Source organism: Arvicanthis niloticus, chromosome 14, assembly GCF_011762505.2.
Source record: "Arvicanthis niloticus isolate mArvNil1 chromosome 14, mArvNil1.pat.X, whole genome shotgun sequence".
NCBI classification, from domain to species: domain Eukaryota; kingdom Metazoa; phylum Chordata; class Mammalia; order Rodentia; family Muridae; genus Arvicanthis; species Arvicanthis niloticus.
In genome coordinates, this window is record NC_047671.1 from 70946695 (window position 1) to 70953554 (window position 6860).

A 6860-nucleotide genomic window follows, 5' to 3' on the forward strand; every position below is an offset into this window, starting at 1 on the left:
TTGGGAAGAATCTTAAAGTTGGTGAAATCAACCCTAACTGAGAGGGGTGGGGAGGAGAAGGAGGAGGAAGAGGAGGAAGAGGAGGAAGAGGAGGAAGAGGAGGAGGAAAGAAACTCATTTCTTTCTATTCAAAATCCTAGATTTTAGTTGATTTCTGAAAATTAGTTGTATTCATCCCTCCCTAACCCGTTCAACCCTTTTCTTCCATACTGGCCACTCTTTAAAAAGTTTCATCTGGAGGGACATTCTTGACCAAACTTGCAGTTATTTTACAGTGTCAGGACAAACCACCATTTGCCAGAAGATGTTTTTGAGAAGTATTTGATTATTTTTGTTACATATACACTTTTCTTTTTTTAAAAAAACTTGTTATACTCATAGATTCACAGGAAATTAGAAGGAGAGAGGGGAGCCTCTTCTACCTAGTTCAGTCTGATGGCAATGTTTTCCTACCTACAGTAAGTACATTATCAGTATCAGGAAGTTCACATTGATGCACCTCATAGAGCTTTTCTAGATTTCAACAACTCACTGCATTCCTCATATGCATTTCTGTGTCATTTATCAGGTGTAGGTCACCACCACACCTGCCACCACAGTCAAGGTCCACTTGAGCTTTCCACCTAACTGTTCCCGCTTCAGTCACTTTGACAAACACTAATCCATTCTCCATCTCTTAATTTTCTCTACAAAAAGTTTACATATAGGATGTAAATGTTTTATGACTTTTTATTTTAAAAAATAAAAGTAGATTCACAGGAAGTTAGGGAATGATAGAGTTCTCCCTTATATGGTGATGTATAATCTTTAAAATCACAGAATAAAAAAAAATCGGTGGTTAATATTAGTATAGGGAATATTTATACATTTAAAGAAAAAATATTTTTTTTATTATGTGCGTTGTGAGCCTGGAGTGAGGATGTGTGTATATACATGAGCACAGGCTTCTAATAGCAAGACGTGGGTGTCAGACCATTTGGTACGGGGCTACAAGGCAGTATGAGGCACCTGGTATTGGTTCTGGGAACCAAATTCAAGTCTTCTCTCTATAAGGACAACAAGTGCTTTAAACACTGTTGCCCTTATAGAGAGGGCCATCTCTCTATCTCTGTCTTTAGTTTTGACTTAAAAGCATTTTATAAACAGTAAACATATTAGAGGATGCATTTTAGAAATATTTAGAATGATTGACCAGGAATAATGGCGTATACCTTTAATCCCAGCACTCAGGAGGCAGAGGCAGGTGGGTCTTTGTGAGTTCTAGGCCAGCTTGGTCTACATAGTAAGTTCCAGGATAGTAAGTAGCTACAGAGAAACAGATATGTTTGTGTGTATATGTATATATTCATTAACATTTAATTTTCCTACTTATAAAATTGAAATAATACCTAGTTTACAAGGTTGTTGCAAAGAAAACAATTAATCAGTGAATCAGTCTCCCATAGCCATCTGTTACAGAGGAAGCTCTTTAAAATATTGACTATTCTCATTCGTTACTGAGTTGAGAAAACACGACAATGTTTTAAGAGCAAAATCAGAAAGAGCACAACTATAGCGGGAACCATCTATACCTCTTTAAAATGTATGTGTGAGCAGGCATGACGGCACTTGGGAGTTGGAGGCAGGAAGATCAGGAATTCAAGATGATCTACAAAGGGGTTCATGGAAGCTGAGCCTCAGCTGAGGTAGGAAGTGATCCTACCTCAAAAAAAAAAAGTCAGAAAAGCTCAAAGATCTATATTTGAGAAAATACATGTTTGGAACTGTATAAAGAAAGGAGTGAAAAGACATATGTCAACTTAACTAAAGACATATGTTAACTCAACTTGGCAGCAGACTAGAGATTAGAAAGGTATATGAGGGAGAAATTGCCATTTTAAACTCTCTCTCTGTCTCTGTCTCTCTGGCTGTCTCTGTCTCTCTTTCTGTGTGTATGTATGTTATTCAAAATTTTGTTGAGCATAGCTTAGCTTACACTTACGAAAAGTAACAGCATGAACCAATTTAATTCCTAGAGGTTTCTGACATCAATCTGGAAGACTACGGTTAATTCTATTAAGAACCATTTAAAATACTGAACAAAATACTTTTTAAAACCTGTATGTTGTCTGCCAAAATGGCTCCATGGTTAAGAGTGCCTGCATAAAACCCAAATCGACTCATGGAGCTTTAGTTCCAGGGCACCTGATGCCTCCATAGGCACCTGTACACACATGCACATGCCCATAGGAATATTCATAATTTAAAATAAACAAATCTTTAAAGAAGGTCTGTGTTCTCTCTAAAGAACTAACAAAGAATGGAGATCGGTGGTGCCATGATTCTGATAAACACAGAAACGACAGGCTTGGCTTTTACCCTTGAGATATTTGCCTACTCCCAGAGCATAGTTAAGAAACAGAAGTGGACTTGAAAGACAAAATAGAAGTCCAACACCTGTCACAATGTTATGGTAACATTTAGGCTTTTGTTGAGTCCCAAAGGCTATGGCACAGGATACGGGCACAACAAGCCTGCCTTCATTGTGTGTTCTTCTGCACAGGGACTGTCCTCTTACATACCCTCTACAAACATGTCTGATGTGAAGATCACAAAAACACAATGATACATTGTCTTAAAAAAAACCCTTAAGTTAGTGTATGTGTGCATATGTAACTATACATGTGTGTATGTGTGTGTATGTGTTGTGTGTAAGTATGTGCTGTGGCATGCATGAATGTGGAGGACAAAGCACACCTAGGGTGGTAGTCCTTGAACTTTCTGCCTTATTGGAGATAAAGTCTTGACTACTGTTGCACTCACCAGGGGAGCTGGCACACACGATTTTTGAAATTCTCCTGTCTTTGTCACCCATCTCAGTATAGAAGTTCTGGGATTACAGATTTGGCTACCACACCTAACTTTACATGGGCATTTAGGATTCAAACTCAGGTCCTTAGATTTTATCCCCAAGCCACGTCCTGGCCCCCAAATAAACTGAACAGGAGCAACAAGCAGGTAAAGTGTAATGAAACCCATGTCACCAATAGTCACTGTACAATCCACAGGCAATAACCTGTTTTGCTTATTTTAACTATTTAACTTTGAAAGGTGCACAGAGATTGGGTCTAGGTGGTTCTGCTGCTTCTTACATCAGACTCAAATGAAAGACTGGCTTTTCTCTTGCACCTGTGTGATTCACTGGCAGGAAAGAAACACCTATGTTGACATAGGAAGAAGTGGAAAGGTCACTGAAATCAAGAATAAAAGTTAGAAGCTGGAGAGACATTGCTGTAATTAAAGGCACTTCCCACATAATCAAGCATCACAGTTCCCTGTGACTTCATTTTGTGGTGAGCCAGTGTTCTCTTCTGCCCCTGTACACACACACACACACACACACACACACACACACACACACGCAGGCATGCACACACAGAAGCATTGATACATAAGAAATAAATCTTTAAATTATTTTAGAATGAAACTCAAAATCCTCCAAGATGTCCTGTAATCAGTAAAATGTACTGTCATTAGAATTCCTGGTTCAAAAAAAAAAAAAAACAACAACAACAAAAAAAAAACAAAAACAAAAAAACAAAACAAAAAAAACACAAAACCCTCAAAGAACTTAATTGAAATTAACAGGTTTTAAAAATATCCAAATAAAAAGTTTTCAGACCTAGAAAAAGAGAGACAGAGATTTTCCTTCACAAAATAACATGAAGATTTAAATGATTTTGATCTATAACTGGAAGAAAATCAGTTACCAAACTGAAACTTCCTGATCTTTGGAGATACCTAGAGAACCTAGAAGAGTTTTACACTGTCAAAAATAGAGTAGACTACTAACTAACTAACTAGTGTGTATATAATGTATATATGTACATATATGTGCATGAGTATTTTGCCTGTGTGTATGTCTGTGTACCACATACATGTCTGGTACCTGCAGAGGTCAATAGAGGACACTAGATTCCCTGAAACTGAGGTTATGGATTAACGTGCGCACTATCTGTGTGAGAGAAACCAAACCTAGGTCCTATGTAAGAAGAGCCCAAATATTTTTTAATCATTTTTTTCACTTTACATCCCAATATCAACCCTTCCTTTCCTTCCAGTACCCCCTCATGTAGAACCGCTCCCCATTCCTCCACCTCTTTTCCTTTGAGAAGGAGGAGCCAACTCTAGCTATCACCCCATACACTACCCTACCTCCTGAGCACATCAGATTGTTATAGGACTAGACACATCTTCTCCCACTGTGGCCAGAAAAAGGCCGTTGGTCCATTTATGGTAACAGGATCCATAGGCAGGTAGGCGACAGATTCAGGGACAGAAACTGCTCCATTTGTTGGAGACCAAGCTGTCCATCTGCCTCAGATGTGTGGGGGACCTAGGTCTAGCTTGTGCTTGCTCTTTGGTTGGTGACTCAGTCTCTCGAAGCTCCCAAAGGTCCAGGTTAGTTGATCCTGTAGAGTCCCTATCCACTTCAGAAACCTCAGTCTTTCCCCCAACTCTTCCATAAACCTCTCTGAGCTTCATTAATGTTTGGCTCTGGGTCTCTGTATCTCTTTCCATTGGCTGCTGGGTGGAGCCTCTCAGTAGACAGTTATACTAGGTTTCTGTTTGCAAACATAACAGCATCATTAGTAGTGTCAAGGATTGGTTCTTGTCCATAAGATGGATCTCAATTTGGGGCAGTCATTGGTTGGCCATTCCCTCCATCTCTGCTCCGTGTCCCTGCACATCTTGTAGGCAGGCCATATTTTAGGTTGAAGGTTTTGTGGGTGGGTTGCTCTCCTTTCCCTCTACTGGGAGTCCCTGGCTATAGGAGATGGCCACTTCTGGATCTATATACCCCACTACTAAGAGTCTTAGCTAGAGTCTCTGCCATGGATCCCCTGGGGACTCTCCTCATCCCAGGCCTCTGGCATATCCCAGAGATTGCCCCCTCCCCACCGATTTTCCTTCTCTCTCCCCTGCTCACCCTACAACTGATCTCCCCTCCCTGCCCTGCTCCCCTTCCCATCTCCTCTCCTACCCAATTTCCTCCTTCCATCAAACTCGAAAACCTATTTTGTTTCCTCTTCTAAGAAAGATTCAACCGTCCTCCCTCGGAGCCCAAGCACTCTTAATCGTTGAGTCATTCTCCAGCCCTACTAACTCAACATTTATCTTTTTATTGCATGAATATATATTTGGAGAGAGAGAGAGAGAGAGAGAGAGAGAGAGAGAGAGAGAGAGAGAGAGAGAGAGGAAGAAAGAGGTGGAGGAGGAGGAGGAGGAAGGAGAGGGGGGAGAGGGAGAGGGAGAGGGAGAGGGAGAGGGAGAGGGAGAGGGAGAGGGAGAGGGAGAGGGAGAGGGAGAGGGAGAGGGAGAGGGAGAGGGAGAGGGAGAGGGAGACGGAGAGGGAGAGGGAGACGGAGAGGGAGAGGGAGAGGGAGAGTGAAGCTGCTGGGCCCTTGGTGTAGATCAAGACATAAACATAGCATAAACTAAAACATATGTTATTCCTTACCATGTATCATTCATGAGAAAAAATAGCCAGCTTAAATTTATGTCATTCAATAATTGGTAGATTATTTATTGTATTTTTGACTATTGAAAGTCACTTTTGACTATTGAAAGTCACTTTGCTATTCAAAGTGGCAAAATGGGACCCAACATAGAAAGAAATCTTGCTGCTGTCAAATAAATCCTATTACTTTGAAGTAAGGCCTTTCAGTTGAATGAACAGACTCCTTTTCTCCTGGAGCTCTCACTTTATACCTGAATGTCTGACAAAGTGTGGTTATCCACCTAGGCAGGCAGACATTTGAACATGAACAAAATGAGTCTGTTGTTTCACAAAAAATATAACTAACTGGATTTATTCCAAAGACAAAACTTCTATCTTTCAGGCAAACACTAGGATTTTGAAGACCTTTGCTCATCATTATGAACTTGCAAATTCTCAGTAACCAAAGACTCTTGGGATAGAATGATAATATTAGCCAGTACTTTTGTTTGTTTGTTTGATTATTGAGACAAGGTCTTTCTGTGTCACTCTGGCTGCTCTAGAACATGATGCATACATGAGGCAGGCCTCAGGTTTGTGGTAATCCCCTACCTCTGTCTCTCAAGTGCTGAAATCTCAAGTATGCACTATCATACCTTGATATAAGTATAATTTTTTTTATTAAAGTTTGATATGAAAGTACATATAAGTAAAAGAAACATTCAAACAGATAGATCACTGGATTTTAATATAACAAAGTACTAAAAGTTTATTGATATTATTTTAGATTATGGATGTCAACTAATCTGTAGGAAACAATTTCCCAAGTTTTAGTTTACTACCAAAGAACACCTAATAATATGAAATCACTGAATTATTGATACAAAGTGCTCAAGAAAGACTTCAAGTACTCCTTTGCTGGCTAATATTGTTGCAAGAATATTTTAGCTATATTTTCAACCAGACTACCATATTGTAATAGGTTAAATATAGAAGCAGATATGCAACTCTATCTGTAATTAAGCCAGGCATTAAAAGGACTCAGTGGCAAAGTATTTCCTAGCAAGTGTGAAGTCTTGAGCTCAATCCCAAGGACTGGGAGAGACAGGGGACAGAAAGAAGAGACAGTGCTGCCCTTCTCACTACAATATTGGTTTTGAGACTGGAGAGGTGGCTCAATGGTTAAGACACTACTGCTCTAAAAAAAAGACCCAGCTGTTGCGGCCTGAGCTACCTCACGCTTGGGGGCCAAAATGTCTTGGATCGTTCTATCAGTGTTGGAACCCGCAGTGCCAAAAGCCTTGGGGACTAAGTTGTTAGAGCCCACACTGCCCCAAGCTGCTCCAGTCCACTGGTCAGGGTTCTGTAGGGAAAAAAAATA